This window comes from Gymnoscopelus braueri (genome assembly GCF_963280865.1).
Source record: "Gymnoscopelus braueri genome assembly, chromosome: 11".
NCBI lineage: Eukaryota > Metazoa > Chordata > Actinopteri > Myctophiformes > Myctophidae > Gymnoscopelus > Gymnoscopelus braueri.
In genome coordinates, this window is record NC_137613.1 from 50,398,937 (window position 1) to 50,417,643 (window position 18,707).

An 18,707-nucleotide genomic window follows, 5' to 3' on the forward strand; every position below is an offset into this window, starting at 1 on the left:
CAGTTTGCATTAATGGTGATATATGCAAATATTTTTTTTTAAATGCATAAATATAAAAAATAACGGCAGTTTGCAGTATTGGTGATAGGCTAATATAAAATACTGAGGAACGAGTGAAAGCCAAGCAGTAAACCGCTAACCTCTCGTCACCAGACTTTCCACAGTAAACCGCAGATTGTCTTTGTAGTTCGGTTTGCTTATTTCTCTCACGAGACTTGGCAACACTGGGCTTCACAGCAACAGTAAACCGCAGATTGGTTTCGGAGGTTGGTTTTCTGATTTTCTCACGAGACATGGCAACATTAGTGGTTCCGGTTGCGGACGACAAACAGTAAACACTCACAAATAGATACATTTCATGCGAGTTATCACGATGTTCATCACCATGAAGTTTAATTATTTAAATGGCAATACGACTATAGAGGTGAGTGTTCTTTGCTTATTGATTTTAAAACATTTCTTAAGCCGCTTGCAAGCTTATAACTTCTAAAGGAAGCTGCTAGCTGCTGCAGCTAGCTAGCTAAGCTGCTAGATGCAGCTAACTAAAGCCAGCAGCTAACTTTAGCAGTCCGTGAAGAACGTCGATTTACAAGCTCAACGCTTTGCATCTGCATCACGGTGTGAGCTTGTAGATCCACTACTTTACTGCAAGGAGTAAAACCACGGAACATAAATTGTGTATAATCTTTTATTTTGTTCCAATAGGGCTGGCAAAGTTCGCTTGGGTGGGGGAGTGATTTGGGGGGCGTGGCCAAGAAAATAGCAGATCTACAAGCTCACAATGCTTGTAGATCGGCTATTTTCAAATGGCCGAAATGTATGGGCTGAAGTGGTTACTGTATGTTTTGTAATAATAATCTAAATCTACAAAGTAACCACTGTAAGTCAACGTCACATGAAGGTGTCTTTTATTTGAAAACAAGGTACATTTACAGGATACTATGTGTATAAAAAAGGAACCTCATCAGGCTCAAAGAGGAGTAAAATGGTCTCTGCCCATCCATATTATAATGTGATCATTAACAGGTCAGGCAACTGGTGACTTGAGCCATCATCATCATCAGGATTCGGTTATATTTGCATTGAATGAAAGCACTGCATAATAATATAATGGCCTATGCATTTTAGCCATGTGAAAGAATGCGGTTCTATTTGCATATAATCATTTTATGTAGAAAGACTATGTATTTTATTTGAAAACATGTACAGGTTACTATGTACATAAAAAGGGAACAGATAATGTATCTACAGAGCATAACCTCATGTCTGCTTTTACTATGCAGAAGGGTACTATTAAAAATAGTTTCAGACGCTCAGACAACTTTGTCAAGGATTGTCATGTCCTGCCCACTCCTGGTTTATGCTAGCCTGATTATCAGCCTGTTTGGAACCAGGCTAGGTGTATGCATCAGAGTGATGGGTACCCTACCATTTAATATATGGTACTTGTTGCGTATAGTGCCTATAACTCTCTCTACATGGATCCTGAGGTGTGACTTAGGCCCTCATTGGAAACATAAAAGTCCGCAAGGACTTTTATGAACGGACCTGTTAGACAAAGTATTTTAAATGTAACTGTGCTGTTTTAAATTTTTTGCCTAATAAAATATTCAATCAATCAATGACAACCAAGCCATGCATCGTCTCTTTGTTACGTCGGGAGACCTGGCTGGCTTCCATTTGGGAATGCGGTGAAAAGTTAGTCCGTTGTCCATTTTAGCCCCTTTATTCTCAACTCGTCGATGGTGAGAAGCCGTGGAACAGTTTTCATACAACAATTCATTCCCATTTTGGCGAAACACTGCTGAAAGAGCACCAACTAGCAGGCTACTATTAGCGAACCTCAGAGTGAAGGGAGATGTTGACCCCACCGACCGGGGGCGGGGCTAGCCGCAGCCGTGGAGTGACACCAGCCTTGCCAGCCCTATTGGAGTGAACCTTGTTGAATATGGTACAGTGTAATAAATTATTGTTCTTTAACAATGTGCAGGCTAACATGTACCAACATGTTGAAGATGTGAAATGTTTAGTTTATTTACTCTTTTTAACTATTTTTAATTGGAACAAAGTGACTGTCCGTGTATTTATAGATCTCTTCTGTTTGAAGTGACACCAAAACAACAAATTAATTTCAGAGAATGTGTAGACTACTTGTCACTACTGGTGATATCCAATGTTAATGCTATCACCTCTTGTGAGGACTACATGTGATATATTAGGCCATAAAAATGTCTTTTTTTGTCAATCTTGTTTCAGGAACACAAATGGCAAAGGGTAATGGAAACATGTGAGTTTGGCTATATTATGTAACCACGCTGTCATGTCCTGTGGTGGATGTTGTGCCAATGTTTAGATAGTTATACAACTAAACTCTACAGATTGTTTTTAAACTATACACACTGCCCACAGAATACCACGTTGACAGCCCCTATCCACACCTCAACACCAGGTCTTACTAGCAATAGGCTGTAAACACAAACATGTTATGTCTCCTTGGTAGTTCAGCAAAATTGTACATTTGAATTTAACTGCTATTATAGTTACCAGGAGCCTCTCGTATCACATATGTTGAGATGTAGCAAATTCCTACAAAGTTAATGTGCTCACAGTAACAATCAGAATGGAGCTCTTATGCTTTGTATTGGCCACTTGTACATTCAATTGAATGACATGACTTACAAACTAAAATGTCTTATATCCTGTAGAAATGCATGTTTCTAATAATCGCAACACTAGTTAACACATCGGGTGCCAAACACGGTCTGAACCGTGTTTGCGCAGAGTAGCGGTCCGGTGCCGAACACGGTCCAGACCGTGAAATATGTCTTTTTGTTTTTTTCGTTTTTCTCCACACGGGCGGGGCTAGAGCAGCTCTGGGAGTACCCATTGTGATCTTGAGAAGGATAGGCCAGATAGATCACCGGAAAAACAAAAACATGGCTGCCATCCACTTCCTGTCTATTTCCTTCTTTAAAACACCTATATCTCCAAATCTGTTTCCGGTGGGGAAAACCGGTCATGCGCGATGCGCGATCCCCCCCCATTGTAACTCGCGAGTGAAATGTTATCGTTCCAGGTTGTAGCCAGGGTCATCGCGCAACATGAATGGATGTTTTTTTTTACATGGATTTGCTCCTCGTGGAGTCTAGAGCTTTAAACAGCAAAGCGCAGTCAATGGGGAGAATGCTGGCACCCAACGTAAGTTGTTATGAAAAAATGCTGGCACCCAATGTGTTAAGAGTCATTCCAGTGTTGTTGGACTCTTTACTCACCTATGACACACTTTAATTTGAATGGAGGATGTCAACAAGGGAAAGGAAGTTCAAAAAGACATCACCATTACATCAACAACTGTATTTAAAACGGGTGATGTTGCAGTAATTGTCAGGGCTAAAAATGTATTATTTAATTTTCAAGCTGTACAGTGTACACTCTAGATTACATAACCTCTGCTATTGATACTCCCAATCTTAGAATTAATTAATTCGTTTATATGTTCATTGCAGAAGCCACCTAGATTTTGTTTTGGCCAGGCTACGGAGGAACAGTGCTGTTGTGGATCCATTTACAGTGGAGTCAGTACTGCTATATGGGGCTGAGACAAGCTGTGAAATTAATAATGTCATTGTTTTCAAACAGATCACAGCAATACACTGCTTGCTCAAGCTGCCCTGAATGGACTGAGGACACAGATCTATGTGTAGATATGTACATATATGTAGGTATGTGTAGATGGCTAAGTGGAGATATTTGGAGATGACATTGAAAACATTATGTTGGATATGTAATTTCACTGTCTTCCACCCCTAACAGTGAATTGTGGCTTCAGTCCAGTCCAAGCAAGAGTCAGGACTACACAATGTAGAATTTGATTTGCTATAGCTGTGAGCACAATAGTGATGGTGTAATTATGACATGTAATTTACTTTGTTTTCTCCCCAACAGTGTATCATAGGCGTATGCCAAAGCAGTGCCAGGACTCCACAACCACAAGGTACAATTTATTTGAGTTTTCCAGTGATATAAATGGTGAGTTTGTAAGTGAGATGAGTAAGTACCCCCACCAAACAGAGAATCTTAGCCTTACTCCAAGATGAAATGGAGCAAGGACTACCTACACAAGGTAGATTTTGAGTCTAGGAGTGATCATAACGGTGACTATGTCTAATTTATTTCCTTTACCCCCAACAGTGAATAGAAGCCTTACTCCAGCCCCAATGAAGAAATAACACCACAAGGTAAATTTAAATTGACTGTAGCAGTGAGCAAAATAGGTTGCAATGGTGCAAGTAAGATGTTTAATTTTCTTTTCTCCCCCCAACAGTAAGTAGCAAGTATGACATGTAATTGCCTTGTCTTTCACCAACAGGAAATCTTATCAGAACTCAGAGGAGAAACATTCACAGGATTCCAAAAGGTACCTTTTTATAAAGTTTGGAAGTCATCTTACTGTGGCAAAGATGTAATTGGGTAGGGATGATGATGTTGAACTTGTAAAACAAGTAATGTTGTTTATTAAGATCTGCACCTGCCAAAGTATAGCCTCACATCCTAAATCACAGGCAGACTGTCACAAGGTTTCTTTATTTCAGTTTCCCATGTCGGAGAAAAGTAAGAATGGAAGTATTATTTATCATTTCCCACTGTGTTAGTGTATTATTTATTATTTCTGTTTCATATCAACATTATTGTTGGCATAGTATGCCATTGACGATTTAGCTTCTCATTTTCTTTTTGTTTCAGACTTTTCACCAATGGCCTGATGACTAATTTCTACTAGCATGGTGCCGGACAGCAGGAGAGAGCTTTCAAAAGCACTACCTTCTATCTTTCTGTCATCAATGGTAAAAATAACTTTGTCAGTGCTAGTTATTTGTTGATTGCTTATTCAAGTTGTACACGTGTGTGTATGAGAGTTATATGTCATTGTTTTGACTGCAGAAGCCGTTCAGAAGACATTCAGAGAGACAATGGAGAACCTGGTGAGCGCTGCCATCTCTGACCACTTCAAGCAGGCGCCTGGTAGAAGTGGTGGAGGGGGATACAAGAAGAGGGCAACGCCTTGAAGCAAATCAATGTTATTATTTGGTCAAAACATTTTGTTAAAACTTGTCTTTTATGGTTGTTTATCCCATTAAGATAGGGAACGCATCTGTGTCACTTAAGATTTCTTTGGCTATTCAGAAAATAGCAGATATACAGGAAATTCCTGGAAATATTTTGGAATAGAAATTTAAAAAATCCAGTACTGGAAAAGGTTTGGAATTGATCTAAGGTCCTGGAATTTATCAAGGGTCCTGGAAAAAATATTTGGCTATGCATTGTTTTTGGCTATTGATTTTGTTAACACAAAACATTTTCATAAACATGTATAACATTACACGAAATATGTAACATAAGTAGTTTTTCGCCAAACGGGCTGTGTGATGGCAGCCTAATGTATGTCTCAATTGTGTTGCCCTAATTTTGCACGAAATTTGAATGGAATTGTACCATTCTATGCTTTATTTTTGCTACACTGCCTATCTTTGGGCATTGTACATAGGAGTAAGAGACACATTATTGCGCTGAATGATTGTTATATAGGCCTGGAAATTGGGCTAAATATTCTGGAAAAGTTTTGGAAAAGTTTTGGAAATTCATTGCTAAAAATGTGTGGGGACCCTGGATATACAAGCTCATAGCGCGGAACTCGGTGCCGCGCTAAGAGCTTGTAGATCTTCTATTTTTTGGAGAGTAAAATTTTTTTTTTGCAAATCTTTGTGTATGTGTGTGTGTGTATATATATATGTGTGTGTGTGTGTGTGTGTGTGTGTGTGTGTGTATATCAAGTCTAGGCAAAGCAAAGATTTGAGGTAAAACATACATTCAAAGATTTGCAAAAATGTTCAATATTGTTAAAACAAAAATATAGCAGATCGACTAGCACCGAGTGCCGTGCTATGAGCTTGTAGATCTGCTATTTTTGAATAGCTCAAGTATAAGATGTGTTAAAGTGTTTAAAATCTAACATGACAGGTGTTAATGGCTTAAAGCATTAAGAGGTGCAGAAATTAAAGACCGATTGTACAAGCTTTGGTATTTTTTTTGTTGAAATATGTATTGTGATTGAAATTACAGTTGAAGGATAGTTATGTTCAGAGTAGATCAATGTTAACATTAAGAAAAAAGTTTTTATCCAGTGGTACAATAAAGAGTAGCATGACATTAGTGTCACACTGCAACATATTTAAAAGATCCTGAAAGATAACAACATAATGTAAACAAATTATCAGAACATGGGACTACACTTCTACAAAGGTAAGCAAAACGGGTTAAATTTGGTCCATCAGGTATTTTTTTTGTAGAGAACCTGGATCTGCATTAAAATTGAGGCATTTAAATGCATTAATATAGGTTTCGTGTGAATAATTTGATATATCTTAAAGGTATAATGCCTACAAGTTGTTTAGATGTTATTTAAACATGATTTAATTATAAGTATATTAATATCCTTATTAAATAGACGTTTACATGACGTCTAAACAACGTATATAGTCTATAATAGGGTTTAACCCACTGAGCATTTTTCGGGCTATTAGACGTCTAAATAACGTCTAGGCTAAATCCGGTTTATGAGTGGTCTAAAAATGAAAGTTTTTTCAACGTCTAGGCTAAGCCTAGACGTTCTTTCAACGTCATTTGAACGGTTATATATTTATATCTAGCCGTCCAAAAGACGTTGAAACAACGTCTAGGCTAGGTTTAGACGTTGAAAAAACTTTCAATTCTAGACCACTCATAAACCGGATTTAGCCTAGACGGCTAGGTGACGTTTAGACGTCATTTAAACGGCTAATAGACCGAAAAATGCTCAGTGGGATACTTGTGTACCGATTTGCGTGATGTTTGGATAAAATCTGTAGGAATACTGTCAAAAAATGGTTGGAGGTTCTGAATTGGCATCCAGGGAGTGTGTGTGCACAGTTTAGCAGTGACCGGGCCAACAGTGCCGGAGATTAGCTGTTCACAGACAGAAGGACACACGGACACGGACGGACGGACGGACAGACAGGGTGCAAAACATACTCTCTCGCCATTTCTTTCGGCCTGGCGGAGACAAAAATGTTTGGGTGAACTACCCCTTTAAGCATTAATACTGTGCTCAAGACACAGAGCGGAATAAAAAGAAGTAGAGATAAAACTGAAAAAGAAGAGAATAAAATTACAGTGCAGAATCATTTGTTCAATGCATTTAATTTACTCAGTGATTATATTGGAATATAGTCCCCTGGTTATGCAAATGTGTGTGTTGTCTGCATAACTATGGTAACATATTTTGTTGGACGGTGGACGTCACAAACTTAACAATTGGACTTACGAGGTGCACTGTTGCTCCGATCCACACTAAATTTGGCACAAACACTTCAGGGTCTGCCATCAGTCGCCCCCTGGTGTGCCTGTGGCCACAACAGGGGCCACATGTGGCCACAACAGGGGCTCCAACAATCTACTTCAAATGTGCCACAAACAATGTTCAGGGGTCGGCCATGACAATAGTCACACCAGGGGCCATGTGTAGCCCTCAGGGACCACGTTAGAGGCCACAGGCACACTGTTGCTCCGATTCACACCAATAACTTGGCACAAATACCTTAGTCACCCTCTCTGTAAAGGCTACATGGGTGTATGATAAACAAATATCCAACCAAGGGCAAAGTGTGCATAATGACTGTACGGGTGATTAAATACATTTCCATGGAATAACCACCATCGGAAGCAATATGAAAATGCTTATTTGTGCAGGTGTACAACAAGCAACACAGTAGAAGGAGGAGGAGGGGGGAAGGGAATGGTTAGCGGAGGTAAAGCAGAGAGTACATCATTTGGAGGATTTGCTATCAGGAAGACAGTGACTGTCTGAAGAAGAGACTTCACCAAAACACCCAACTCAGAGATCTGAGACACTCTGCTGACATCTAAAACGTGAGATCACTTTAACCTTGTGTTCATTGTTCACTAGAATAGTTGTTGCTTTAAGAAGAATGTTAAGAAGAGTGGTTTAACATATTTAGTTGTGTCATTGTAATATTCAGACAACTGCACTCAATTCCACCCAAATATGTCTTGCTCTTCTGAACGGGTTACAGGGCAAACACAGAGTCTTAGGATGAATGGCACACTGGAAAATGGCACCAACTCCTCCATCCCCTTCATATCCTCAGCAGCCGACACCGAACTGGCGCTACGAATTGCTATCAACTCTATCTACCTCATCCTGGTTTTCCCCACCAACAGCTACGTTGCTTGGCTGATACTTAGTGGAGCTGGTGGCACGATAGCCTCAGAGTTCTTTTATCTCAACTTGACTGCATCTCTGATCATGTTTTCCCTGACCGCTGTCTTCTGCTTTGCATGGCTCTTCACAGACATCTTTATTTTTGAAATGGTTTGTGGTTTTTTATTTTCTTCTTCTCTGTTCCATCGTTCCATTGTTGTATCTGTGTGGAGCGTTACATAGCGGTGGTTCACCCTGTGGTATTTCTCAGGTACAAAGCTCTTCGGTACAGGGTGGCCTGTTGCTGCGTTGTCTGGCTGACAGTGTTTGTCTTCAGCTCGTTATATTTTTGGTCAAAAACACTGTTGTCATACATCTTACTGGGCTTTTGCATTGTGTGCATTTCTGTGGTGTCTTTCTGCTGCTTCTCGGTCCTCAGAGCTCTGAAACAGCCTGGACCAGGAGAAGGACAGAGGGACAGTGGGGAGGGAAACAACATGAAGAGAAGAGCTTTTAAAATGATTCTGATCAGCTTGATAGTAATGGTATTGACTACACTGAGCTATATTCCTTATGTTGTGTCTACACTACTGAGCAACCAAGTTGCTATTCACGTCACATATATAATAGCCATGATGTCAGTGTTTGTTCATCCTTTGCTCTACATCCACAAAGCTGGGAAACTGCCATGCTTCAAGGGGCTCTGAAAGCAGGATAGATCTCTTAACAGACCTGTGTGTAATGTTACGTTTTAAATCTAATCTAAAACTGTGTTAGAGAAGCTTATAAAGGTTATTGTTGTTATTGAATTTTTCATGGTAGAGATAACTGTATTTTGAGATTATTATAATTACAATATAATTATATATTATTGTTCATCATACGTTGTTTTTTTTATTCATGAAAACAAAACGTTTCTCAGGCTAAATGCATGTGTGTTTAATAATTACAAGTGTAAAAAGTCTGACATTATCACTCCTCAAGTTGACTGTTATAGCAGGTGATTTGACACCACTTTATCTGAAATGATTGTTAGTGAATATTGAACCATTAAATCATCTGTGTTCTATGTCTATTGATCAGGGGTGTGATCAAAGGTTAATGGTAATGGTAATGGTTATACCTTGCAGGTGGTTAAGTTTAGACATGGTTTTGATGTAGTTTAATTACTTCACTTTATTTAAGGGTTAGTTAGTGTAACGTTTGGTACAGGATCCACCAAGCCTAGCCTGGTAAACCATCCCCCTTCCGGAAATCTCATTTGCATTTGATGATATCAAATGGAAATGAGATATCCGGAGGGAGGGGTTTACCAGGCTACCACCAAGCCTAGCCCTGAAACATGACTGTCATACCATGACAGTCATGGTGCCGAGTCCCCCTGGTCTAAAGTTGTGTTCGATTTTTTCACATTGCCATCTCTCACATAAACATAAACGTTCAGATTTCAAATATAAAGTGCTTACCACCGAGCCACGGATGTTACAAGGCGATGCGGACCGCGATGAGTACCCGTATCTCCCGTATTGTTCAATAAAAAGCATTTTAATCCCATCGCCGGCCATTTTCTTTTTTTGTTTTTTTTTGTTTTGTAATGTGTCAGAGTGCAATACACCTCCCAACCATTAGTGTCGCATGGTTGAAAGTATCTGAGACAATTTGGAGAAAATGGCCGGCGATGGGATTAAAATGCTTTTTATTGAACAATACGGGAGATACGGGTACTCATCGCGGTCCGCATCGCCTTGTAACATCCGTGGCTCGGTGGTAAGCACTTTATATTTGAAATCTGAACGTTTATGTTTATGTGAGAGATGGCAATGTGAAAAAATCGAACACAACTTTAGACCAGGGGGACTCGGCACCATGACGCTTGTATACAAGCGTCATGTGAACCATGGCTACCACCAAGCCATGATCTGACACCACAAGCATTTCCTTTATCAATGCCGTTTTGGCTCTATAGAAATTGGAGCCGCAGGTTGTGTGTGTGCCTTCTCTTTCTTTTTTCCCCCTGCAGTGCTAAAGGTGATTGGAGGCAGAGTGACAGCACCTGGTCGTCATTCATTGCCAATCAGCTAGCAGCCAGCATAAAGTCCTGGGAGAAACTCCACTTCAGTACTGATAGAGTTAATCTTGTTGATTATAATTTGTCTAGTGTCATAAACTGATTTAAATGTCAATTTAATATAATAGGTATAGGTAATATAATATGTTTTGAGAACACTACATCTCGGTGTTCTTCTCCGATACGATAACCCTTCTTTCAGTGCCACTGAAGTGACCACTGACCAGTGACCGGTCAGAGCCGAGGTCAACGTGTTGTTTGAGACATTTGGACGCTGTTTGTCCAAAGATAAACTGTCACACCATCATCATCATCTTCATCATCTACCATCCTCATCATCATCATCCTCATCTGACGACGACGTAATCATCACTCTCATCCAATCCAAGAAGTCCACCTTCGCCCGGAAACTCATCTGTCACATCCTATGATGTCATATGTTAACGCGTGCTGTTAAAACGCAGTGCTTTCTCTGTTCTCATTGTGAGAGACGACGACCGATGAAGCGTGTAATACCTGTGATACTGTAACCTTCCCATGTCTCTCATGTCTGACTAAAGATATAATATAATCGTTATACCCAATGGCTGCCTGTCTCCGGCGGAATTTTCTTGTCGCCTTTGTGAAAGTTACCGCTACTTTATGTGGGTGATAAGGAAAAACAACTCTATCAAGTACTCAAGTACTCAATTCTTCACCCTATGTGCTGGACTCTCATTGCCATATCTTTATATATATATATATATATATATATATATATATATATATATATATCAATCGTTAGTGCTTATTTGTTTATTTGTTTGTCTATTTTTACATGCAACAGAATTTAAAATGATACACAAGGAATCAGTAAAGATGTTAAGGAAAATGCCTAAAGAAGTGTCATTTTCCGGGAATGTTTGTACATTAATTGTAGTATAAATTACATAAATATGGAATATACACATCTATTACAAATGAAACATTAAAGTTGTACAATGCAAATTCACAACTAACGATTTTTAGCAACCTCTGCTGGTCACTACCGTCACTGCATACAATTTCCGGAGTCCTCGATTACCCAGAATTCCATTCGTTTTCACCGGAAGCCGGAAGCGTTTCAAAAAGCGATCTTTTAATTGTTTTATACTATCTACGGATCGTTTCTCTTAGCCAGTGGAGCATTAGTTACCATGAGCTGTGCTTTCTTTTTCTGTTCTTTTTCGATCTTCTAATCCTACATTATCTTAAAATCAGCGTGAGGTTCCTTTTTGTTAATAGCGCGGTAGTTCCTGGCCAAACAGGAAACCGTTGCGGTAGTTCCTGAGGACGTCGGCCACGACGTCATGACGTTGGCCAGGAACGTCATTTTCCCGGGAAAGTCCCCCCCGTACACGTTCAATAGAAAATATATAAATAAAAGGCTTCCGGGGGTGAAATTCACGGAGTGGGTGTTGTGAAACTTTTGCCACTCGCAAAAGATATACAATTTAACTTTAGTTTTGTTGAAAACGTTACCTAGTATTACTTTAATGTCATACCATGACGTGCTTAGTGCTTAAAGTATCTTTTTGTGCTTTATTACAGACATGGGAAGCTTCTGGTAGGGGTGTGCTGCCCTTTGTTTTGATTCACTTTTTCTCCTGTTTTTGTGGTAGTCAGGGAGACTAGAATTGTAATTTGACTTGGTGCAGATTAGTGTATTTATTTATTATTTAGTGTGGTCTTTGGTTTGTTGTTTTGGCCTATCACCCCAACGTCTTATGCTTCTGTTCAGTTTCTGTAAAACGTTAACTTCATTATTGTTAATAAATGTATATTTTTCTTTAGTTATTTGTGCTCATGCTCATGTGTCGTAAGTGCTGTCTGACGGATTAAAGGAATAGTTCACCCAAAAAAATACTTATTTTCTATCAATTATACATCAAATGAAAAATTCAAACATGAACAGTAGAAATAAAACAGAAAAATAAGACAATACAATTACAGTGCAGAAGAATTTGCTCAATGCATTTAATTTACTCAGTGATTATTGGAATATAGTCCCCTGGTGAGTGGTGATACGGTTATGCAAATGCGTGTGTCGTCTACATAACTATGGTAACATATTTTGTTATTTTTAATAACCTAAGCGTGTCAGAGCATGCAGATGTTGAACAGATGATTTTCCAGAATGGAGCCTTGTAGAACTCTGCATATAGAATGTGTTTTTAAATTTGTTTAATTACATATAGATACAAAGTATTGTCTGTCTTTAACTAAAAGCCCAATCCTATATTAAAATTGTCTAATGGGTGGACAGTGGACGTCACAAACTTAACAAATGGACTTTAATGTGAGGTGCACCGTTGCTCCGATCCGCAATAAACTTGGCACAAACACTGCAGGGTCTGCCATCAGCCGGCCCCTGGTGTGCCTGTGGCTACAATAGGGGCCACGTGTGGCCCCAGGCACACTGTTGCTCTAATCCACACCAACAACTTGGCACAAATACCTTTCAGGGGTCTTCTTGCCATGAGAATAGCCACACCAGGGGGCCATACAGTATGTGGCTCCCATGGGGCCCTGACATGGCCCCCGGGGGCCACAGGCACACTGCTGCTCCAATCTGCACCAAATGTGCCCCAAACACTGTTCAGGGGTCGGCCTTAAGAAAGGTCACACCAGGGGCCACGTCAGGGGTCCCTCGTGGCCAAAGGCACAGTGTTGCTCCAATCCTCACCAAACTTGGCACAAATGCTGTTCAGGGGTCAGCCATGAGAGCAGTCACACCAAAAAAAAACGACATTGCACACATCTGGGGCATTACAGCAGTGTTACATAAGTGTTTAACAGTTCAAATGGCCATAACTCTGTAACCATTGCTCCGATCAGCACAATATAGGACTGGATGAGAGGGCTGCATATCGGCCTGCAAATATAGTTCCAAAAAAGTTAGGACTCTGTGTAACATAAAAACAGAATACAATGATTTGCAGTTCATTTTAAAAGTATTTTCAATTTAAAACTTACAAAGACAATATATATGTAATGTTTAAACTTATAAACTAAAGCGTTTGGGAACTGAGCACTCCAATTGCTGATGTTTTGAAAGAGGAATTCTCTCCCATTCTTGCTTAGGACTTCACTTGCTCAACAGTCCGAGGCCTCCGTCATATTTTGTGCTTCATAATTCGCCACACATTGTGAATGGGGGACGGGTCTGTACTGCAGTCAGGACAATCTAGTACCTGCACTATTTTACTACGAGATCATGCTGTTGTAACAGTGCAGAATGTGGCTCTGCATTGTCTTGCTGAAATAAGCAGGGACGTCCCTGAAAAAGCCCTTGTCTGGAGGCAGCAGATGTTGCTCAAAAACCTGTATGTATACCTTTCAGCATTAATGGTACCTTCACAGATGGGGAAGTTACCCGTACCATGGGCACTAACACAACCCATACTATCACAAGATGGTGGAACATTGCACTGATAACGATCTGGATGGTCCTTTTCCTCTTAAGCCCAGGAGACACGACGTCAGTCCATCTTTAAGGGGCATCTTAGATGAGCTCAGGCCCAGAGAAGTCAGTGTTTCTGGATGTTATTGATGTACGAATTTCTCTTTGTATGGTGGAGTCTTAACACATTGTGTGCCAGAGGTTTATTAAAATAGGGTACGTTCAGTGCCTGCATATCTTCCATCCACTTACGTTGATATGTTTCGTGCTGTAGAAGCCCTGACGCGGAAGTGCATGTAAACAAAGCGTGCGTGCGAGACGGCGGAGGGTCCCGACTAACGCCTGGAACAATAATATTTCTAACGCGATCCTCCATTGCAGAGTGATCGCCGATCGAAAACGACTCACTTCCACCACGTTAAAAAGAAATGGAGATATTAAGCTTTTAGTCAAGGAGTTAAAGGAGAATTCCAGTCATTTTAGATGTTTGCTTTGATGTGTCGCTAATCACTCACCAACATACAAAGGGCCGTTGAATTTTTCCAGAGAAGCCCCTGTTGTCCATTGTGGAGACCCCTTCCCCTGGCATAATGGAGTAATGTGTATAAATGAAAATCGCCTATTTTAGCACCTCCAAAGTTATGCAGTGTACTGACACTCAAACATGCACTGAATGTCCCTTATGAGCTGCCGTTCATGCAGAACGACATGGAGCTGGTTGCTTGTTTCTCTCACAGAATCTGGCAACACCGAGGAGCTGGTTGCTTGTTTCTCTCACAGAATCTGGCAACACCGAGGACAAGCTTCACGTCGTTCTGCATGAACGGCAGCTGATAAGGGACATTCAGTGCATGTTTGAGTGTCAGTACACTGCAAAATTAGGATTAGTGGAAAAAAAACTAACTTTGGAGGTGCTAAAATAGGCGATTTTCATTTATACACATTGCGTGCGTGCGTGCGTGCGTGCGCGTGTGTGTGTGTGTGTGTGTCTGTGTGTGTGGCGGGGGAACGGCTCTGGCCGCATGCAGATGTACCGTGTGTGTGTGTGTGTGTGTGTGTGTGTGTGTGTGTGTGTGTGTGTGTGTGTGTGTGTGTGTGTGTGTGTGTGTGTGTGTGTGTGTGTGTGTGTGTGTGTGTGTGTGGCGGGGGAACGGCTCTGGCCGCATGCAGATGTACTGTGTGTGTGTGTGTGTGTGTGTGTGTGTGTGTGTGTGCGCAAAAGGACGGGCGGGGGGGCGGGGCTGGCGCAAGGGGAGGACTTCACCGGGTATGGTCTAGTTGTACTTAAAGGATGGAAAAGTAGGACAATCTCTTATGGCCAATGGATCGTTATTCTATGTTGAACAACCCACTGAGAGGACATTTTGTCCAACATGCAGGGACGCAGAGGGCATTTTAGAACCGAAGGGGACAGCGTGTGTCGAAAATTGTCGTTGTTTTTTTTGTAACTTTAATTTGGCTAATTCGGTACAAAGAATGTACTCCATGAAGTGTAGATGTCGGAGGTTTTTTCTTTTTCTTTTTTCTTCATCCCAAAAGTGGGGGGGTTACATGTCATTGTTCCGACATTACTAACCCTATATCCGTAACCCTAACCCTTACCCTAACCGCACGCGGAAGCCACATAGTCGGAGTAGTGGGATGTCGGACTTATGAGCAGTCACCAAGTGGGGCGGATACCCCCCCCAATGGAACTGAATATGTTCAAACCCCCCTGCCCCCCCCCCTCCTGCGTCCCTGCCGACATGTTTTCGTCAACCCTTAACCCAGGGCAAATAAAGGCCACATGGGATAAACAAATGATCACCACATTGTTGTTGCCTGTGGTTATCCTGCTAAGGGCCGGCACTGATGAAACCCTGTCCCTGACAAAGTTTGGATAACGACTGCCCAAATATAAATTTCCACAGATTGATATGAAAATTTGTATTAGCGCAGGTGTACAACAAGCAATACAGTGGAAGGAGGAGCAGGGAAGGGAATGGTTAGAGGAGGCAAAGTAGAGAGGACATCATTTGAAGGATGTGATATCAGAAAGAGAGTGACTGTCTGAAGAGACTTCACCAAAACACCCAACTCAGAGATCTGAGACACTCTGCTGGCATCCAAAACGTGAGATCACTTTGACCGTGTGTTCATTAGAATAGTTGTTGTTTTCAGAAGAATGTTGAGAAGAGTTGTTTAAAATGTTTAATTGTCTCATTGTTATATTCATTCAACTGCACTCAAATCCAGCCATTATGTCTTCTGAACGGGTTACAGGGCAAACACAGAGTCTTAGGATGAATGGCACACTGGAAAATGGCACCAACTCCTCCATCCCTTCATCTCCTCAGGAGACGACACCGAACTGACTCTACGAACTGCTATCAACTCTATCTTCCTCATCCTGGGTCTACCCACCAACAGCTACGTTGTGTGGCTGATCCTGAGTGGAGCTGGTGGGACGATAGCCTCAGAGTTCTTCTATCTCAACCTGACTGCATCTGTGATCATCTTTTCCCTGACGGCTGTCTTCTACTTTGTATGGCTCTTCACACGCATCTTTATTTTGGACTTGGTTTGTTACTTTGCTTTTTTTATTTTCTTCTTCTCTGTTCCATCGTTCCATTGTTGTATCTGTGTGGAGCGTTACATAGCGGTGGTTCACCCTGTGGTATTTCTCAGGTACAAAGCTCTTCGGTACAGGGTGGCCTGTTGCTGTGTTGTCTGGCTGACGGTAATTGCCTTCAGCTCGTTTAGTTTTTTGTCAAAAAAAAAGTTGTCATACATCTTACTGGGCTTTGCCACTGTGTGCATTTCCGTGGTGTCTTTCTGCTGCTTCTCGGTCCTCAGAGCTCTGAAACAGCCTGGACCAGGAGAAGGACAGAGGGACAGTGGGGAGGGAAACAACATGAAGAGAAGAGCTTTTAAAATTATTCTGATCAGCTTGATAGTAATGGTATTGACAACACTGAGCTATATTCCCTATGTTCTGTCTAAACTACTGAGAAACCCAGTTTCTATTTACATCACATATACAATAGCAATGATGTCAGTGTTTGTTCATCCTTTGCTCTACATCCACAAAGCTGGGAAACTGCCATGCTTCAAGGGGCTCTGAAAGCAGGATAGATCTTTTACCAGACCTGTGTGTAATGTTATATTTGAAATCTCATCTAAAACTTTCACTGTGTTAGAGAAACTTAATTAAAGTTATTCAGCTATTTGTTATGTTGTTTTTATTGAAGGTAGAGAAAACTGTATTTTGAGATTATTATAATTACAATGTAACTATATATTATTGTTCATACATTGTTTTTTTAATTCATGAAAACAAATTGCTTCTCAGGCTTAATGCATGCATGTTTAATAATAACTAATAAAAGTGTACAAAAGCTGAAAGTAGTACTCCTCAAGTTGAATCTTATAGCAGGTGATTTGACACCACGTTATCTGAAATGATTGGTAGTGAATATTGAACCATCAGATCATCTGTGTTCTATGTCTATTGATCAGGGGTGTGATCAAATTGTTATAGCTTTTTGATGGTTGATGTGGTTTAATTACTTCACTTTATTTAAGGGTTAGTGTAGAGTTTGGTACAGGATCCACCAAGCCATGCTCTCACACCAGTTAATAGCATTTCTTTTATAAATGCCGTTATGGCCCTATAGAAATTGGGGCGCAGGTTGTGTGGGTTTATTCTCTTTCTTTTTTTCCCTTCACTGCTAAAGGTGATTGGCGGCGAAGTGACAGCACCTGGTTGTCATTCATTGCCAATCAGCCAGCATCCATCATAAAGGCCTGGGAGAAGCTCCACTTCAGTCCTTAAGCCATTCTTCACCCTTTGTGCTGAACACTCATTACCATACTTGATTGTTTATTTGTTTGTCTATTTTTACGTACAACAGAATTTCTAAATGATACACAAAGAATCAGTAAAGATGCTGAGGAGAATGCCTAAAAACTCTCCAGGGGCTTGAGATTTGGCATTCTCTGGGAATGTTTGTACATTCATTGTAGGATAAAATGTCATCAGTATGGAATATACACATCTATTACAAATGAAACATTAATATACATGTCATACCATGACGTGCTTAGTCCGTAAAGTAGCTTAATGCTTTGTTCTTAATTACAGACATGGGAAGCTTCTGGTATAGGGTGTGCTGCCCTTTGTTTTGATTCACTTTTTCTCCTATTTTTGTGTTAGTCAGGGAGACTAGAATTGTAATTTGACTTGGTGCAGATTAGTGTATTTATTTATTATTTAGTGTAGTGTTTGGTTTGTTGTTTTGGCCTTGGCCACCCTGACGTCTTATGCTTCTGTTCAGTTTCTGTAAAACGTTAGCCTCGATCTCCAGGCTTTTATTGTTTAGTTTTGCTAAAAAATAAAAGCCTAACCCACCCAACCAACCAGAGTGTAGTGGGCGTCGCTCGTAATGTTGTGTTAGCGGGGCGGGGGTTGACGGACAGATCGGTGAACCAATGGGATCAGGCGCAATCTCTCGCCGGCTCTATACACCCGCCCCTCTATACACGAAATCAGGAGCGTTGGGGCAGCCTAGTAAAACGTTAACTTAATTATTGTTAATAAATGTAGACTTTTCTTTAGTTGTTTGTGCTCATGTGCTACTGTCCCGTTTTCCCCAAAAAGGGGTCGTAACAAATGCTGTCTGACGGATTAAAGGAATAGTTCACCCAAAAAAATACTTCTTTTTTATAAATTACACATCAAATGTGCATTAAATCTTCAGGGTGTGTAATTGATAGAAAATAAGTTATTTGTGGGGTGAAGTACTTTCATACACGTGATTGTGATGGAACATGAGGCAACGGAGGAAAATAAAATCTATTGAGGAAACATTGTTTCTGTGTATATTATCTGACATGTACAGAGAAACCAAAAATAGGACAAGACGACAAATAACACAAACTAGCTCATTAGATGTACAAACACTGGAATTATCAACATAACT

General features: G+C 40.6%; 1 long non-coding RNA gene across 4 annotated transcripts; it reads left to right on the forward strand.

Annotated features, from left to right (window-relative positions):
• Window positions 1-303: 303 nt before the first annotated feature.
• Window positions 304-5,657, forward strand: LOC308095171. Of its 4 annotated transcripts, XR_013934040.1 has the most exons (8): window positions 316-424; window positions 2,257-2,287; window positions 3,640-3,722; window positions 3,946-3,994; window positions 4,192-4,238; window positions 4,370-4,417; window positions 4,744-4,844; window positions 4,942-5,657. It is a non-coding gene; the product is annotated as an uncharacterized lncRNA (long non-coding RNA). The 4 variants fall into 4 exon arrangements; XR_013934039.1 differs by having other exon boundaries at window positions 3,946-4,238; XR_013934041.1 differs by having other exon boundaries at window positions 3,640-3,718; window positions 3,946-4,238.
• Window positions 5,658-18,707: the final 13,050 nt, after the last annotated feature.